General features: G+C 32.2%; 1 protein-coding gene across 3 annotated transcripts in view; it reads left to right on the top strand.

The window, feature by feature from the left end:
• LOC118197664 (cell adhesion molecule Dscam1-like) overlaps positions 1-21153 on the top strand; it is a 927954-nt gene that overhangs the window by 277825 nt on the left and 628976 nt on the right. The window lies entirely within an intron of this gene.

Raw genomic sequence — 21153 nt, 5'->3', positions numbered from 1 at the left:
TAGTGCTTTTAGCCATTCACTACGTGGTTTTGCATTGGAACTCATTAAACAAACGAATTCCTTAATTGGAGACTCAAACTCATTAAAGTCTTCGAAAACTAAATATGTTAATATTCAGGGTTACAGTTATTTTTTGTTGTTTCTTTTGTTTTTATGCTGGATACGAGAAAAATGAGCATACGCATCACCAGGACTCTAATCTGGACCTCTCGAATATGTCCCGAATAAGCTTCCTTTGCCCCAAGAAGGCATGCTAGAAGGAGGGAGAAAATACCTTACATGCACCTCTTTACCCACCCCGGGTGGTGAAGAATCATTACCCACTACGTTTTTTAGTAATTTTAGGAAATATTTTACAATGGTGTTTGAGTTATTAACATAGATTTTAAACTTCGAAGACTCCATTTCTCATCTAATGCATGTTTATTCTTAGGCTGATAGCCCTCTCATTTTTCTTTTCATAACTGATTATATAAACATTCATTTCTGTTTGATGTATTCCATGATGTTATTTTCTCATCCCATGTAGAATTCATATATTTATCAACATCTAACTTGAATACATTTTTCGTAAGAGATAAAACTAATTCCTTTCCTCGGCATTCAGTTCGAGAGATTGAAATACATTATCAAACCGGTTCATTGGTGTATTATTCCGTGTTCTCATTCTCCCTTAACCTTTAAACCTCCAACTGAATGCAGCATCAGATTTTCCGTCTGGAAACATGTTATTTCCTTTGGTATGGATCTTGGTGAATGTTGTAACAAAACATTTTGGATATTTTCAAAATCATATTCTGAAGTATAAAATAGAATTCCTAGCACTTGGACTAATTGCAATCACAACTCATCCGAATATTAAAATATCCGGTTAACTAAATTGTTTGCTTTCTCTGTACAAGACATATTCTTTATAAAACAAGTCTTAGTTTTTCGTCGGAGATTTTAGATTTTATTTTTTATTTTTAAAAATCCAAAATCACTCCTGAGTTTTTCAATGAAATACATTTTTATTTGCCTAAACTCACAGTCTATCTCTGTCTAAAAAAATAAAATAATTAAATTAATTTTATCTTATTGAGCACTCTAAAACTAATCTTCTTGCTTTTACTATACTAAAATTAAAAAGAGGGGAAAAAGTGTTATTTGCATAAAACAAAACTCCTAGACTTTTTTGTTTGAATAAAATTAAACTAAGGTATTAGATTTTATTGATAAAAATTATAAAATTAACAGCAAAATACAAATTAATTTTAATACTTATTATTAGTTTAAGAATTAAAAACATGAAAATGAAAATTAGCAAGTTTATTTTTTCACTGCTGAAGTGATGTAGCTAATTAGCAAGAGCGTCTAAAGTTGTGGCTCAAACACGGAAGAGTTTGTTAATAGCAGAGTCAGTAACAGCGTATTGTCTTTAAAATATACGCTTTGTGCAACTTATAGCTCACTTTATTATCCAGGCAATTTACCATTATAATTAAAGTGAAAATTGCATTGAACAACGCTTGTATTGGACACTGTGATTAAGAAACTTGCTACCTATAAACCAGAACGTACCGAAGGCATATTGTTCGTTTCAAGATAACGTGAATATTTTGGTGTGCCTAACATTAAAAATGATAGGTAAAAAGAAATAAATAAAGACCTAATATAACGTTGTAGAGACAATAGGTATTTTTGAAGCAGGAGTGATGAAAAAATTAACAACGCCTTCGCCGGGAATCGAGCCACGGACCTCTGGATTACGCGCCTAGCGTGCAGACGACTACACTACGAAGGCATGCTAAGAAGGCAGGAGAAATACCTTATATACTACACCTTCTAAAGGGCTACTGGGGATTAGCGGACCCAGTCACCAAATCCTGGGGGTGGAGAATCATAATCCACATCCATTTTAGTTCGGACGCTACTACATGTTTTCATTTTTAAAAAATTCTTTTAAGGTTTCCTTCGATTCTTTTTGATCGCATGACTAGAGGTATTTTTAAGAAGCATGTACATGCTTAATATTCACAAGTTTAAGTTAAAATGAAATTTATTTTAAAATTGTGAATATTATGCATGAAAATGTTATTGGATGAATATCGGTTTGCGAGTATCGGTTTCCTTTATTTCAACAGAAATAATTCTGTGACTAACTTGAATCCCATGTGTTAACGTTCACTGTCAATAGCAGCATTAAATTTTATATTGCGTTACTGTTTTTCCTGCAAACTGCAGTATTTATTAATTATTATGAATAGAGTAAAACTATTTTTTACATGTGAAGACATCTATATTGCATTTAGGAACTTGTATATTCTATGAATAAATAATCAAAGCAACATACATGCTCCGAAATATCAACTTGCATTTCTCAGATCGATAACGTCGAGAAGCAGTTTTTTACTGCACTTACGATACAAAAATTCAATTCGACCTCACACGCAATAAAAAATGGCACACGATATGAATATGAATGAACAAGATAAGCTGTATGAGTGAGCATTAAAAATTAAATCCTTAACTGACATCTAAAAGAAAATATCATGCGTACCATAAAAAAGATGGTGTCTCTTTCTATGCTTCTATAAAAGCGATACTCTGCGTGTATTTTGGAGCAATGTTATGCACGAACTTCTGACATTAGTCGAGAAAAAACTGTTATCTTGGATACGTATAGAGCTACTGGAGGTAGCATTCAGAAAAGATCTTGAGTGTGCTTTGTTGACTTCATGTGACATCATAGTCTGCGTGCAAAAAATAAAGCTTAGTTGTAGTTTGTCATATGAAAGTTCTTTTTTTTTTCTGAAAGGAAGATGCATCACGTCACGTTATAGCTTAAAACTTCAGTAGTTGACGTGACGTTCCATTAAGTCTTTCTATAGCTTATTGTGACGTTTAGAATGCATTGCAGTTGTTGTTTGATATTAGATGTAACTTCATTTTTATTGCGTTTTCGCTTAGAATAATTTTGCGAACAATCAGTTTAATATGATGTGTTACAACACCTCACTCTTTATATTCACTTTGTCTGTGGTTTAAATAACTGATTATTCTACGGCTCATTACTCGCTTGGATTTGTTTTAAATTTTATTATCCGGTATGTTTAAAAGATTCAGACATTATGTCAGCTCGTCATGAAGTTCAGGAATCGCAAATCTTTCTTCAGTTTACGTCTGCAGTCTCTGCATGTTCACTTATTTTTAACCACATATAAGTTGTCATACTTATGCATGTTATATTGCAATATTTTTGAAGATGAATATAGATTTAATTTTCTGCTTATTTACATTTAAATATCTAGAAATACGAAATAATGATAATCATATTTTTGTTAAGAATTCTTAGCTGCATCGTAAAGCTTTCCTATGCTTTTTATTTGGACCAGGATTTACATACACAGATATCTAATCATGATGATTAGCTATGGCAAAATTAGTAATATACTGGAAATGCTTACTTTTACAAGATAGAATTGAATGAAATATAATAAAAAATATGTAAACGATTACTTATTTTATTCCCAATTATGTACCTCTCACAATTATAATTTATCAGTTTTGGGTCGTACAGTAGCAGGCAAGCCTCCACATTATTCAGCGTCGGGTCTGCTAACTACGAACGCCGAATGACAAGGCGAAATTGTTTGCGACAACCGGTTTCTCCTACTTCTGCTGCTGGGGTTCGGAGGTGTAGGACATCCTCTGGCTGTTCTCACTCTGGCCGATGCAATGTGCTATTTTTCCTGCTTCTTGTTGCTGCTTCCTTCAATGTTGTCTGCTAATACATGAAACTCCTTTTTAGTGAGATTATGAAACGTAAATTTCATGAAAATAATTACTCCAGTTTCCATATGCTTGGCTGCGGAAATAAATTTTTGTTCAACCTTTCGAGAAGTCTTCGTTCGCACGTATTTCATCCTTTCCTGATTTAAAGAAGAAAAAAAATACCATGGTTAATCAAATACGCTTAATTACTGCCGCTAAATTTTGACTGTTCCGTTTTCACCGAGACTTTGTTTCATACTGATGAGAAAAGATTAATTTTAATCTGAGTGCAACGTTATTTTGGTGATGCGCATCACACATGCTAGATTTTCCGATTTTGATTTTGTTTAAGACCTACATTCGTCTGTTTGGCTAATAATTTCTTATTTATATTAATGCTTATTTTAGAAGAATGTTAAAGAAAGAACAAAAATTAATTATTTTTGTGATAACTGATTGTCATCTTTTGGGATGAGTTACTTTGATTTCATATTTCTTTTAAGATCACACATTTCTATCTGCACATTTTGCAAGTATTATAAGTTATTGTTTCCATACCGCAATCTACTAAGTAAGCAGTTCATTTGATTTTATATTTGTTAATCCTTAAATTCAAACACTCTAAATTATTACATTTGGTACATTTATTACATCACGCAAAATTTCTACTTTTGGTGCCTATATAATTCATATTTACTACACATAGTACATCTGTTTATTATTACATTTAGGTACTGTGACATTTATTTATTATTATACTAAATCTTTCATAATTTTCTAAAATTTCGAAAATCTGTAAACCATTAAAGTAAACGCAATATAGACAGAATGGAGTTTATATTTTTCCCTAAACCTGAATTAAGTGACTTGCAGATAAGAAAATAATGCTCACATTATACACTATCCACGTCTTTTTGAAACTTTTTAAATGAATATAGTTTACACAATTTACGTCTGAAAACCACCAACGTTAAGAACGCATGAAAACATACTGAAATAAATTTTTCTAAATGTTTAAGCAGAGCTAAAACATCCCCAGATTACTAACAATATAACATATAACATATTCTTACTGCTGTACAAAGGAAAATAAAAAGAATTTAATATAGGCCTATAATATTTTATTTTAAAACGGGTATTAATATATCCTTAAGTAGCAGAATATCAAATAACGTTTAATCATTGTCTATTATGGAAGCACCATGAAGGAAGCGATACATATTTAAGGGGACTTATACACCTTAAAACCCATAAGCTCTTCGAATATGTGACTGTTGCAAGAATTGGGATAACTTATTTATTTTAAAAGCAATTAATTCTAACTTTTTACAGCTGACTACATAATATAGCTACTTTCTGAAATAGTGATCAGAAAGTTGGTGTTGCTAAAAATATTTTTATAATTTAATACGCTTTTTGACAAAAATTTTCGTCATGTTTCCACCTTGCGCGCACAGTTTAAAAACATTCTTTTGCATAATTTAATTCCATATTTAATTTATAACATTTGGAAACTACTGTGAAACAAAAATTTTAAGAATTTCATGTTAAAATTTTATTTTATTTGGAGTCGAGTTTATAAAATGTATTTTATTAAAAAAATCTATAATGTTTTCGTCCATAAAATTTTGTAATATTAAAATATTCATAAGATTTTTGGTTCAGTTAAAAAATAGAGCTCATATAAAGAATTCCATCAAATTTCAAGTATGTACCACTAGCCATTTTTAAAATATCGTGCGCGCAAGGTGGAAACGTGACGAAAAATTTTGTCACAAAGCGGATTAAATTACAAAAATATATATGGCAACACAAACTTTCTGATCACTATTTCTACTTAAAATAATCTTAGTAATAATAAAAAAAAAATAATTTTATTCAAATTTCGTTTTAAATAACTGCTACAGTTTGTTCACTACAGTGGTCAGCATGCATATACGTACATGCATAAAAATCTCTTCCCAGTGATTTACGGTCACTGCATTTGAAATCATTTCCTGCCTTCTTTGCAGTGACCATTAACATCTTCTAAATAATAAATCTACAACTGACATGTACATACAGATCCCCTAAATTACCTTCATTTCGTCGATCGTGATCGCATTCATTTTGCTACGATCTTGTACCCTGTACCTATTGGATCCAAAATGTCAAATGTTCTAGAAATTCCTTTCCAAACATAAACATTTCCAGTAGTGTTTGGGCTTGATAAGCAGTCCATTTCGGTTTCAATTCACTCTTTTTGGTAGATCTTTATCGACCCACTCCACAATTTTCTCAAACTGACAATGAAATAAAATATCTAAAACTACTAATTATGAATAAAAAAATGGCAGTATAAGAAAATGTAAGCCATATTATATAATGTTTACTATGAGAATTATACTAACTTTGAAATAGAAGTAGCAGCCATTTTCCAAATAGCAATGCTTTACTTAGTGATGCTATACAGCCATCTAGTATCGACAGTTGAAAGTTCTAATAATATAGAATGAATAAACACAGGAATGGAATCTGTTAAGGCATTTACAGAAGAATAAACAAATTAAACTTTTGTGGACATGATGCGACAAACGGTTAAAAATAATTAATTATTTTAAATATACATAATTTTTAACATATTTAAACATTTAGCTTGAATCTTAATATGACTACCTCATTTGCCAGTGTCAGAAACAGAACCCTTTCAGAACAGAACCGACGATTAACTCTTTTAAATAATACCTGAAGTATCACTTTGATGCTTATCTTTAATTTATTTTTTCATTTAAATGCAAGCTTTTTGCTTGAAAATTCGATCAAATTGATAAAAAATACAATTAGAAATTGTATAAAATATTATCGTTAGATTCACCTTGTTAAATAAATTTAGAATCTTTCAATTCAATTTTTTTTCTAGATCTATTCCAAAAAACAAATAACGCAAAATTACATTTTATCCTCCCCGTCCCAGCCAAAACATCAAGCCTCTCAACACAAGTCACACAAAATCTTTCTCACCTTTTGGAGTTATTCTGCCTTTCTGTACACAATAGTGTTCCATATCTTAAAATCATTGGGAAATAAGCCTTTGGGTATTTGAAATAAAATATTTTATGAAATCTGTCGTCGTATTTTTATTTTTGTTCGATAAAAAGTGACATCTTTTTTTTTTCCTCTGAAGAAGAGGTACATATTCTACTGTCGCCAAAATCGGTACACTTTTTGTTTAATCTGATGTTGCTTAATTTGTCAGAATCTCTTAAGGATATGTTAGTTGATGTTTGGTGACGTTAAAAGCCAAATAGAATAAATATCCACTAAGTAATTGCCAGAAAATATGACAGAAATGTTACCTTAAGAATTTTTTAAATAAAAAGCATCAGCTTAAGTTTTTTTTATGTGTCTTTAAAAATAGTATAGAGCTGATTTTAGAACTGCGATATCTGACTAACGTATTTTAGTTGATAAAAATCTGAAACGTGCTTTATGCTGCTGCATGTAATTTTTGTTAATAAATATTAAGAAAAAAAAAGTAAAAAGTGCATCGTAAAATTTCTCAGAACTCTTGCTTTGATAATGCTTCTCGAAAATTAATTTTTCTTGATAGCAAATAGTTATTTAACTATGTTGTCCAAAAAGTTTTTTCTGTATAAACAGGATTGAAGATTGCATTTATTAAAGTGCTCGCTTTTTTTTGTATGCATGACACGTATTCATTACTATTTAAATAATGTAGTTAGTTAGAATTAAGATATACGAAACAATCCTAAGAAATATCTGCAAGCAAACATTATTGAATCTTCTGCATTTAGATGTAGGGCTTTCTTTCTACCTAAAATAGTATTATTTTTCCCATTGCTATTTTTACCTTACTATAACCATCACGAAGACGAAAAAGGCGCTCTTTTCGTATCGGATTCCAGAATTTTGCATTGTCATCCTCTTGAAATTTCAGCACAATTAACGACTCTGCGTCGTCAGTTCCTCGATTAGAATTTCATTTCATTCTAACCCGCAATTACTACGACTAAGTTAATTATTTATCCAGTCGCCCCGAATTTTCTAACTTTAAGGTGGCGTAAATTAAGGTCAAAAGACACAGCAAATTTACTTCTAACTCAGGCTTTTTAAACTTCCCTTGTTCCAAACTGTAATAAAATTACTTAATTTTTCTTTTTAGGTTGCACATGCACCTAATGGAATTGTATTCTTTTGCATTTTAATTACATTTTCCTCTTTCCTTCCGTTACGAGACGTATTTATTTGAACTGAGGACTGAAGTTCTATTATTTAGTCTTCAATCTAAACGTAAATATTCGAAGTTCGATGACTTTTACTGTAGCTGAGGGTATTAAGATACTTTATTTTTCTCATATTTAGTATGTTTTATAACATGTTATGATTATTTTTATGTTTTTTTAATGTTGACAGAAATTATATTCTCATCTAATGTTAGAAAAGCAAGTGAGTTTAGATTCGCTAAAAAAGGTAATCGATTGTAAAAAATAAGGTTGTCATACGTGAACTCCTACCGGCCTATCCGCTTAAATGAAATTAAAGATATTGTTATCTGAAGATGTAATTTAAAAGAACAGAACTATTACAGTTACGGTTACGGTTACCTTGAAAATTTTCGAAAGGCAACACTTACTTTTCTTCTATGGAAAGTGAAAAAATCGTAAATGGCGTTGGAAAGATACACATAAATGACGAAAACTGCCGGCATAAAATTGAAAAGAAGAACATTCTAATGACACTGTAATATCAACACAGAGAGGAGAGGGAAAATTGTTTATTGGAATAACAAGTTTTCATCATGCACAACGTTTCAAGGCAGTGTGATCTCCTTTAACATTGAACATATTAACATATATATATATATCTAAGTTTCGTGGCCACAGCGACTCTCCGACCCCACTCTGATGGACTTCTGGTTCTGAGGTATCTTAAATCTAAGATGTACACATCAAATGCACGAAATTTGTCAGAACTGAAGGATGCCATAAAGTTATGGAGATTCCTCCTGCACTCCCTCATGCAATCGTCTGAGAAAATAAGGACGTTGAAAATTTGTGATTCCAATAAAAGGTTTTTCCCCCTGTCCTCTGTTATGTTGTTACTGGTTCTTAAACAATGCTCTTCTTTGCAAATGTTTTATGCCTGAAGTTTTCGTGAAACATGTATCGTTCCAACGCCATTTATGGTCTTTCAAATCGCTTGTGTTTCCTTTCGAAAGTTTGGGAATTTTTTCACTGTAACCATAAACGGGAGAGTTCTATTGTTTTAATGATCACAGTCACGAGTGCAATCGTTCAAATAACAATATCTGAAATTTCATTCCTATTGGTTTAGCGGCTAGACGGCTAGGAATTCATATATTTAGTAAGTTCTTTTAAGATCTTCCTCTATCACCGTAAATGGCATTTCGTTCAACATCTAGAAAAGCTATCATTTTTACTATATGTAAATTTGATGAGCTCCTTTCTGTCGATGTCTTTTCTTTTTCGTTGCGGTATTAATAAATGTAGTTTCGTTGCTGTTGCTGATGTTCTGATTTATTCTCTTGATCTTGGTGTAGTCTAGATCAAGTTCAGGAATTCATAATGTCGCATCTATCATTAATTAAGCCCTTGATGGTAGTACTAATCTGTAGGCGTTAATACGTTTAAACAGTAGTACTAACTTGCTCAGCTCCGTTTCAGATTTGATCGAGAAACCCGTTCCATAAATACCAGCCTCTGAAAGGATGTTTGCAAAGGCAGTATTTTAAATGTCTCGATGTCCAAAAGATGTTTTACATTTACACATATTCATTTCTTTTCCGGATTTGAACCTGGGCTCATCGATAGGCAGTCGGCACCTCTAACCGCCATGCTGATTAAAGCGAAATTCAGGCGGAAAAAATGGTATGTGATATAGTTTACAATTCCTATAACTACAATTATAATCATTATTTTCAATTATTATTTTTATAGCATGGATCTCGGCAAAAATAATAAAAACCTGTTTAACTATTTTTGACTAATGAGACTTACTAAATGAGATATCAATGAAAAATATAAATTGCCAGATATAAAATTTTACTGTGATATATTCTATTAGCTTAAAAAAAATCTCCTACTGTATGGTTTTCAAACTGTGTTTCTAAAAGAAAAGAATATTAAGATTTTATAAAGCTAATAAAAAATTATAAATGTCCATAGGAGATTTACTTTATTAATGCTAGTTAATATATATATATATATGTATCTATATACATATATTTCAAAATAAACTAAAAAATATACGTTTAAAATTAATTCCGCATTCAGTTTGGAATAAACTATATGCAAAAACCAGAAACAGAAGCACAGCGGCCAACTGCATGAAAAACGTGACAAAACATTCCGAAAGCAAAGATGAAATGATAAATTTACATCTTTCGCTGCATCGTCGTCAGCAGATTGCTTCCATGAAAGTAAATAAATCTACCTTTTTCTGAATCAATAAAGACACAAACTAAAATTTAAAATATAAAAAAATTATGAGGAAAACAATCAACGAAACCTGCTTCTTTAGCATACTAACCACAACAGACCAAAAAAACAATATAAATAATCGAAAAATTATAGCATCAAAAACAAAAAAAAAAGTTTTAAAAATTGTAAATACAACAATCCAGCTTATACAAAAACAAAAACATATGTAAATTCTTAGGCCTTACAGGCTGGTTTAAACACTTTTTAAAACACCCAGAACAAAATCTGCAAATAAAAGCAATGCAAGGAAAAACAAAAGAAACATATATCAATTTTGAAAGCCTACAGGCCAAGTAGCCCACTTTAAATGATTACAGCATCATAATACTAAACAAGGAATAAAGCCTAAAACTTAATAACAATAATGGTTTTCAATTTAAGCGGACCATGCCAAAAAACATCTAAAAAATGCAGTACAACATATTACAGAAAATGAAAATTTAATCCAAAAAACATAAAAAAAAAATAAAAAATATAAGAGGGAGTTAGTTCTTATTTCTATATCATTAGAGCTACAAAATTTAGAAATGCAAACATACATTCGATGTTTTTAATAGCTAAACGTAATATGCGCCTTTTAATGAATTTAGATAAACTAAGAATTTAGAACTTTGAACATAATTCATTAATATTATTTAAAATAATTAGAACAATCCTCAATTACAATATTAAATACTGTATAGTAAATATGAGTAATTTTATAGGGCCCTGTTTAGTTTTACTAACAGTTGTGTAGTGTGTAGCCTTTCCTGAATTGTCTTATTTCTCGTCACATTTCCTCGCCATGATACAAATTAAGTGAGGTGAACGAGAGTATAATTGTTGAAACAAGACTATAACTGTTGAAACGAGAAGGTTAGACAGAGAGTGATTTTGCTAGTGAGCGCATGTTTGCTATTTTATTCTCCGTCTGTTCATCTTAGTAGCTGCTATGCATTCTGGCTGTCTAAATACTATATTGCCTTTTGTATGTGTCTGAGTCAGCCTGTTAGATTTAATTGATTTGTGTAGTCTAGCAGTACATCGTTACCTTTTAAATTTATTGTTATCATTTACGTTCTCACCGCAAGTAGGCGGTGTTTTGTGCAAGCACGTAAGTCCGTGCTTTCTGTTATACAGTTTGTGATAAATAAAGGGCCTTTTACAACTTTTCCCTGATGTGTTCATCATCATGCCTGTGGGAGATGTCACCAAGTACAAAGACACTAGATCTCACAATCTGTAAAAGGAGAAAACATAGAATGACCTGGATTATAAAACCTAAAACATATGTATCATAAAGATATATATATATATGAGGTATAAAATATAAAAAAACTACTAACTTTAGTTTAGAATAGTCCTTTTAAATATATTTGGCTGCTTCTCCTTCTTTTCTTAAAACTACTAATTATTTGAATCTAAAGTGTGCCATCTGAAAGTTAATCAACCTTACGTTATTATGTAAGATTAGCACTGCAGATATTGTTTATCCAATCTCAGTTCAAATTTTAAATAAAGAAACCGACTTTATAAATACCCCTTCTCTGAAATGCGCAGTTACTTTCCTGCCTTCTTCTCGCTCTGCTTATATGTGTCACTCAACTCTCTATTCGTCCATCAGTTATATAAAATTGTGGGTGCTTATCTCATCCATAATAAGGATGTATAAAGAAAGGTACTTGTTCTAAAAATTAGTTATCTAGAAATAAAATTATGTGTTGAATTAACGCCATAACTGCAGGGATGACCTGCAGGCGAAAAGAGGCCGACAGCAGTCAGCAAGCGCTATTGCTCAGCAACTCTGTACAGCAACGGGGCGACAAGTGTCGCGGTTTACTGTGGCCAGACGCCTTCACTAAGGGGCCTATTCGCCCACCGTCCTGAACGCTGCCTCCCGTTGAAAGTTGGCCACCGACGCCACCGTTTACAGTGTTGCAGAGAGCACAAAAATTGGACAACTGATCAATGGAGTCTTGTCCTCTTTACGGATGAGATTCAGTTCAGAGAAGCGATTCTCAACGCGTTTTGATTTGGAGAGAGGTCGGGACCCGGTTTTACCTCAGTAACATTAAGGAAAGACACCGTAACGGTGGTCCTAGAGTTCTTGTCTGGGGAGGCATTATGCTGAATGGGCGAACTGAGCTCCACGTTTTCGACAGAGGGTCTGTAACCGGGGACCGCTATTTTGAGGAGGTACTCCTTCCCCATGCGCGTTTGTTCCGAGGTGCCATTGGCCCAGACTTAATTTTTATGCATGACAATGCACGGCCACATCGGACTCTTGCTGTTGAGGAGCTACTGGAAAGTGAAGATATCACTCGAATGGATTGGCCAGCGTACTCCCCAGATTTAAATCCCATCGAACATGTGTGGGATGCTTTGGAGAGACGCATTGCTGCACGCTTACATCCTCCGGAGAACAAACACCCAACAACTCAAACAGATGCTGATTGAGGAATGGGCACTCCTACCGCAAGAAATGTTGCACCAGCTGGTTCTGAGAATGCGGAGACGGTGCGAAGAAACCATTGCAGTGAGGAGAGGGCATATCCCATATTAAGGAACATCTGCTTGTTTTCTTCCTCTTGGATAGACAATCATGAGTCACGATACTATACGTTCAATAAAGCTTGTTTTTGTTTGATTCCATACCATGTGCATTGTATTCCTTTTCAGCTCCGATGCTTTCGTCATTCTTTACGTACATAATAATCTCCTTCACTTCTGCATTTCATGTCTCTCAATTGATTTCTCGTGGAGTTACGGCAAAAAACCCTGCTGTTGGTTAAGTTTTGCTCACCAGTGTATATGTAGTTTTCGCTGAATACAAAGCCCAATGATTACATATTTGACTGTCGAAAATCACAATTTAATTTATACAAGAAATAAAGGTTGTTAGAAATTTACTCTTGTTTGTTTATTATTCTGTTGCTTTGCTACGCATCTTTCCTGAAAAATAAACCTTTTTTCTTGAAAAATTTTATCCGCAGGTTATTTAGCTTCTTATTTTTATTTATTTTTTTTGGACGAAATTTAAATTTCCGAGGCTTCTTAGTAATTTCTTCACATCATCTGCCTATAAGCTAAAATAAAACATACAGTTTGGAAATAACGTTTTTGCATTTCCTTTAGCTTTTGAGTTATGTTTAGAGTTACAGATAAACTTTGTCGCGAAAAATAAAGCATTTTGCTTAAGAGCCAGCGAATCGGCTAAACATTGAACTGTAGTGACATAAAGGCGCCTGCATGCGTCAAGACTTGTGTACATTTTAAATATTTTTAGAACATTTTACAGCTTGAAAAATATATGTACATCTTAAAGAAACCTTATTTACCATAGTTTGTTTATTTGGATAAACTATTTTGAAGGAAGCTTCAAAAATTATCATTTATCATATAACACAACGTCTGAAGAAATGAAAGATGTTAAGTACTAATTTTTTAATTAAGGATTGCATCGTATTGCCTAGAGTAAAAGACGATATTTTTTGCATTTAAAGTGTTCTTCTGTAATCTAGAATCAGCATAACGCTGTAAAGCATATTAATTTTCTCCTTATATCTTAACATTTACTTTGAAATGGAGTATATTTAACAGGAATTGTGGTATTTAGAGTATGTAGATACCTTTCCGTAGAACATAAACATATCATATTCCTTTATGAGGTAAACTTCTATACTAAACATATCATATTTACCTATGAGGTACACTTATGTACAAATCCATTTTTTTCCACTTTCTAAAACGCACCAAAAAAGCAAGATCACTTTATTCATTAGACCATTTTCAGTCCTTACCTCTTACATCAAAGACAGAACAAGTCAGTTTGGTGTATTAAATGTTTTACGTAATTTTAATTTATCTTTGTCCTGTATGGAATGGTGATTCTAACATTTTTTAATTAGCATTTTAAAATTCTGAAAGAAATGTCAGTTTACCTTTTTTAAGAAAGCATGCGTTTTGAATACAGCCGACGTTCGGGTAAACTGTTTGAGAGGCATAACATTCCTTCAATACCTGCAATACCTACTTTTCCTGTTTTCATGAGAGTAAAGTTGACTTATTATAAATATTACAGTGATTTTGGGATACCATAAAATATGGAGCTCTAGGTGATAATCAAATCCTGTGAGAAGAGCTGATATTGCACTTGTTCTAGGTAAAGATAGATTAAGGTCCTGCGAGAAAATTGAGATTGTATTTGCTGTATGCAACGACAGAGTAAGTTCTGCGACAAGAATTGAGGTTGTATTTTTCTGTGCAAAGATAAACCAAGCCCTGCGAGAAGAACTGAGTTGTATTTGCTCTGTTCCAAACTATATCAAGTTCTACGAGATGAAGTGAGATGGCGTTTGTTTTGTGCCAAGATCGTTCAAGTCCTGCAAGATGAAAGGAGGTTGTATTTGTTCTATGTGGAGATAGATTAAGCTAGTTTCTATCTAGTCCTACTGCTGCCATAAGATCGCTGTTAAATGGTGGAGTTAGGTTTAAAAAATATTTAATTTTCTAACAGTTCTTATAAGTGACATATCCTTTTTTTTTTTTTTTTTTTTTTTTTTTTTTTTTAGATTTACCGTGAAAACAAAAGAGCATTAAAGTTTCGCATCGAATAACACAAATCATATGTAAAAAAAGCGATGTTAACAAGATTTCGATAGCTAATCATAGACGGAAATTTAATCGCAATTTTGACTAAGAATCTGTAAAAGTTACCCAAAATGCTTCTTCCATTGGTGAATTTGATTTTCTTGAAGTTTTTCACATTCACAAAATTTATCTTATTTAAATAATGAATCTAATTCCGATGCAGTCCTTCTTAACGTCTTTAAAATTTTATTAATTTAATTTTTCAATTTTCGTTACTATTTCTACCAAAAGATGGAGCTTCCTTCTCTTTTGCTTTACTCCTTTTGAGCTTAAATGCAACCGTGACTTAACCTTCGTTGCAGATTTCTTTGCTCCTGCTGAGGAAGGATCTGTTTCTATTTGCCCTCGAAATTGATAAATTCTTCACTAAAATCTACGTCAAATGTAAGCTTGTTGCTTTGCCTAAGTTTATGAGAATTCAAGCTAAGAAACTGTTTTAAGTCAACACAGCTGATTGTGCGTTAACATAAGAATACTGCGATCTCCATCGCCTTTCCATCATGTCATCCCAGATCTTATAATTTCAAGAGAAGCAAGAAATAATTGCAAAACAAGATTCAAAATTCAACATTTTACCTGTGTGTTATTTTATATTCTGAAGCAGAATATTAACAGCTTCAAAGTTATTAATGTCAAGAATATGGGCAAGTAAACTATTTTCCTAAGCTTGTGCATGAGCAAGAGCAAAATCTTTATCCAGATACTTTATTATAATTAATTCATTTATTATTATAAGTGTGAAATTAAAATAGTGTTTATTTTTAACAATATGACGCACCTTCAATATTCACTCTACAAGATTTTCAAAATTTTGCAAAAGCATGTTTTGCTATTCGTTAGCTTATTCAAAGACAATCATAGTATACCACTAAATGATAAAATATGTGAAACATTCATTATCTGCAAATTAGATTCCTCTTTAAACAACAACACAAGGTTTGCATAATTTAATCCATTATTGTATAATTTTCATTACTGTTGAATAATTAGTTTAGATTTCTAATAATTCCATTAATTTTTTTATCTATTATGTAAATTAGTTATCTTGATATGTGCACTATTTTATCAAAGTATGATTTATGTGTGTGCTCCCAAGAGGTAATCTGTAAACCAATTACAAATGAATCGAAATCTAATGAATGCGGAATATTTGGTCATTGAACATAATTCTTAACTCCTAAGAAAAAATTCTATTTAAAACCTTTTATGCCGTACAGTAAAAAAATTACAAACTTTTATATTTTTTTCCACCTTTTAGAATTTTTTCTGAAAATGAGCTATTACAATTGCAGAATGAGTTTCCTTCCATGACTTATCAGATTATATAGCACCAAGCTTTACTATGAATTGTTTTTAAGGAAACGTAATTTTTATTATAAGAGAATAATCGAACGCTGTCTACCTTCTACTATCGAACAACAGAATGGAATTTTACAGATCTAAGAATGCTCAGATTATGATTAATAGATTTTCAGTTAGTTGGGTACTTGCTTATAAAAATTTTTAATTAAACATATGCTTAGTATTCACAATAATTCCGATTATCCGAATAATTACTTTTTTAGGCTAAATAATGCCAAAAATTTTTCGAAATTCATTTAGGTATTTGAACTGAGTATTTTATACTTGTTTAAGCATTTCATTAAAATTATACTTTTATTAAAAACAACGAATGTGGAACATAAGAACTTATTATTATATTGTTAATGAAACATTGAACTTACTAACCAAACTGATAAATAGTTTTTAAAGTAAAAACCTTTTGAATTACTGGAGATTTAAATTTTAGATTTTTTTTCCTACAGAGAAATTATAGAGTAAAATAAAATTTTACACATTTCAACTCACTGTATTTTGTGCACAAAATATTTTTCTTTCATTTTTTTCCTACATCTTCATAAGGAATTAAATGTACAATTTTCATGTTTAATTGCATATTTATTCGCTTATTCATATGTCTCTTGATTTAATGATTTTTACAGTGTTTTCGAGCTGATTCGTTAAATCTGGATTTCATTGCATTAAATTAATTTCCTAAGCAGATGCAGCGCACTTTAACCATCTAAAGGAAAGCTAACGGAATAATAAATAACATTTTATCTGTAAGTTATTTATCACATTTTAAATAGGATATAAAGTAAATTTAATTTTTTGTTAATATTTTCTATTATTTAGTAGCGTTTTGTCTTACTAACCAGTTATTTTTATTTTAAAATAGATTTTCTTTACTACTTCTTTTTCCTACCAATGCTTTTCTACCAGAATGAGTTTTCAGTTTCACGTTTTATGTAAAATAAGGGAAAAACTACTATTTAAGCAGAAATCGGAAGTACTTCAGTTAGAGAGAGAGCGTGTTCTAGCTTTCGGCCACGTGGTTGTGCGAGTTAAAGCTTTCTAACTTACGGTTGCGTTTATTATGTGCCTATTAGTCTAAGCCAGATATTTTTAGATAAGAGCCCCCCAAATACCCAGTAACAACTCTGTGCAGTTTAGGCTGCTTCATCTACCTAGCTTTAGTTTAATTTTACATTTTCTATTTTAAGTTCAAGCCAACGTGTTGGCTTTCTGTACTCCCAAGAGGGGCCGTCTGTGACTATCCTGAGTTCAAATAAAATGTTATTTTAACTCTTCTTCAGAGGTCGCTCAGACGGTATAGTGGTTAGGGCAGCCTGACTGCGGTAGCAAATTGCCCGGGTTCAAAACCTGGAGAAGGCGTGGATGTAAAATTATCTGTCCCTTCATAGGAGACAACGGTGACTGCCTATTAGGTGCCTCCACAATAAAATGGTCACCGCTTCTGGCCTTAGTAGTGGCCAATGCCGTTATAGGTATAAATAAAAAACTCTTTTTCGGAGTTGTTATTTATGCACAAGGACTTAGCTAATAGTCACTACATAGTTCTACTAGATTCTAGCAATTAAATGACTTTATTTCAATTAGAGTATTACAACTTTATTGATCCATGATCTAGAATCTACGAAACAGAGATATTTATTTAGTCCCTACTAGAAAGACGAAACGACAAACTGCATTCGAACTTACAGAGCTAAATGGAAAATTCTGATATGACTATTTATCGTCTGGAGGGAGAAACCCATATTCTGGAATTTCCATCCCACTCTGTCTGATGAAGGGTGCTGTTCCTCATAGATTGAGTCAGACAGCAGGCGATGTGGAACTGCATAAGGTCGCATCGTTTGGTCATCGTTTTGATAAATCCGGAAGAGGGAGGCAAGGCGAAGAAATGTTCGAGAAGAGAGGGGAGTTAGTAGGAGGAATGGAGATTTATCTGCTCTCCTTTTAAATCCAAGTTTCATCCACATTTTAGTCGAGAAATTTTGTCGGAAATAAGAGCAAGGGGCTCGAATTCTTAGGTTGCGATTTGAGGGGAAAATAATAGCATCTAAAATCCCATTTTTCATTTTTACATTCCACTTCCATTTTCTATAATGTTATTAAGCTCGCTGCATTTGAACATACGTTGCGTAATCAACTGCCTAAAATCGTAATTCTAATTGCTTTATCTCATTACATATTTTATATATTATTAATAAAAGATGTACTTTATTCGATGCTTAAATCATTTATTCGTATTAGAATTCAGTATTTTAAAAAAAAAGATACGGAAAGATTCTTAATCCTAAAATTTTAATTCAATTGATCCTAAAATCTTAATTCCAATTACTTCATCTCATTAAATACTTTTATATTGTTACTAAGTATGCTGAATTTTATTGAGTACTTAAAATAAAATATTATAATTCACTATTAAAAAGAAGCAACATTAAAAGAGACAGTCCATGGATAAGGATCATATTGATGAATGCACTGTAGAGACATTAGGATTTTTTGGAAGCAGGCAAGAAGAAAAATGAGCAATCGCCTTCGCCGGGAATCCAACCACAGACCTCTGGAATACCGGTCTAGCGTGTAGAACCATTACATCACGAAGACACGCTAGGGAGGCGGGAGAAATACGTTATATCCCCCTTTTAAAAAGCGACAGGGGTTTTTTTTTAGTGGACCCAATCGCCAAATCCTGGGTGAGCAGAATCATCATCCAACACCATTTTAATTCAGGAGCCTCTGTAGAAACATTAGGTAATTTTTAGAAAAGCCGGAGAGATGAAAAATGAGCAATCGCCTTCGCCGAGATTTGAACCACAGACCTCTGGAAAACAGGCTCAGCGTGCAGAACCACTACAGCACAAAGGCACGCTAGGAAGGCGGGAGAAATACTTTATAGCAATGCAATATTCATCTATTATCTTTTAATTCTATTGTTCTTAAATATTGGGAAGCAAGATCAAGACTAATGGCTCAATGGCCAAATGTCTGATATTTGTGTAAATAAATATTTTTCATGAAAAATTATCAATGAAACTTTATAAAAGAGATTAATTAAATAATGAATAATAGTTATTAAATTTTAAATTCCGTTAAGAGCTGTAAGTAAGAATAATTTATGGTTTATTTTCATTTTTTGAATAGTTACGTTTCCTTCTTACTTTTCGAGCAAACATTTATTAGTTAATTAAAAAATGTGAAATATAAAATAAAAATATTCTTCATGACTCCTTACGCGAATATGTATTTACAACTTTTAGAGCCTGGAAAACGCTTGTCTGCGATATTATCGTCATGCGATGATTTGTTAAGTGCTTGATTTTGTATCACGATATTTTCTACGACAATGTTTTTAAACTGCAAAGTTGTTGAAGGTTTCTTTATGTTTGAAAGGGTCTGTTTGAAACTTCTTTTTTGTATTGCTTTCTTTTGTTTAACCATAAATGATTTTGTAATAGTTCTATTTTCACCAACTGCTTGATAAATTTTAATAAGTGGCTTGCTTCTCGAACTTTACAAACCCTGTTCAATGAACTGATAATCTTTTAGTAATTTGTTTATATTTGCTGAATTTCGTAGAATTCTTTTCATCAACTTCCATTTTAATCATAAGACAGAATCTATCTAATAAACTTATTCACTTCAATTGAATGATTTGGCGATTAAGTCACTATAACAATCCTATAATAAAAATACTTTTAATTTCTTTTATGACTATTCAAAACGCTGTTGTTGTTTTGTGATAAATTTCGCTTATCTGATAATTGAACAAGCCCACGAAATTCATCGTGGCAAAGAAGCAAGATCGCTCCTGTTTTTGGCAAGAGCCTTACAAGTGACAATACGACTTTGCTCAATTGCGCCCCCAATTCTGAAGGAGACCACCCAAGGGAGAACGGGTCCTAGGGTCCTACCATCAACTTCTAGAAAGAACGTTCAGCTCGCAGGACATTTTGAGTGCCCCATGCCACGTGGATACTATACATTAATAAACATCCAAGGATTCTCGGGGATTCAAACCCAAACCCTTCAATATGGCAATCAGAGTCAATAAACACTACCCCAGTTGAGCGGCAATTCAAATCATAACACTAGGAACGCTTTAAGGGTGAACATTACTTACATTTTAGTAAGTTGCTACTGATGTTCACTTTTATTAATTTACTTTATATGAAGCAGAGTATAAAATCTACGATGAAATGTGGAATGCGTATTTTATACTTCTAATCACATTTACCTGAACAAACTTTCAACGATTGCTAATTGGTAAATAAGAAGCCAGAAAATTGTACGCTAAACTGCTAAAATAAAACATCAATAAATATGTGGATATGATACATTGTTTTCTAAAATAACGCATAATTCTGAAGGTATGTTTGACATGAATAAATCGGTCTAGTTTAATTTACAGATTTCTCCAAAGCTGTCACTTAACTGGTTTATTATTATGAAGAAACTGTTCATAACTATTGAATATATCAAAATTCAGATCATTGTAATCCGGGGACTACCTGTACATTGCTTGTAATAAACTAAGCGAATTTAACAGAGCAGTGTGCGTATACTTTTTAATAAAATTGCTACATTTAGGATACCAGTAAGATCAATAAGAAAGGCACTTATGTACTTCCTTATCGATCATTTTCGACAAACAACTCTCGCCAAATAGTATGATTTAGCTGAAGTTGTGGGTAAACGTGATGTTATAACGTAATACATAAGATCTTTGCCCTTGTATATGTGACTTCGGTTAATTCTCCATAACCCAGTTTAGATTTTATAAAGTAAGATAAAATTAACTGCTGTTCCTCCTACATTTCCCTCACCTTTTGAAATAATGAATAAAATCTGGGATCTGCCTGTTGTGAAAGTAAATGCAGTGGAGAATTTCCAAAATTGCGGTATCCTGGCATCAGAAAGCGAG

The sequence above is a fragment of the Stegodyphus dumicola genome, chromosome 5, assembly GCF_044657685.1.
Source record: "Stegodyphus dumicola isolate Sdum_Otavi_A_Nest chromosome 5, ASM4465768v1".
Taxonomy (NCBI): domain Eukaryota; kingdom Metazoa; phylum Arthropoda; class Arachnida; order Araneae; family Eresidae; genus Stegodyphus; species Stegodyphus dumicola.
This window is presented reverse-complemented; position numbering and strand designations above follow the sequence as displayed.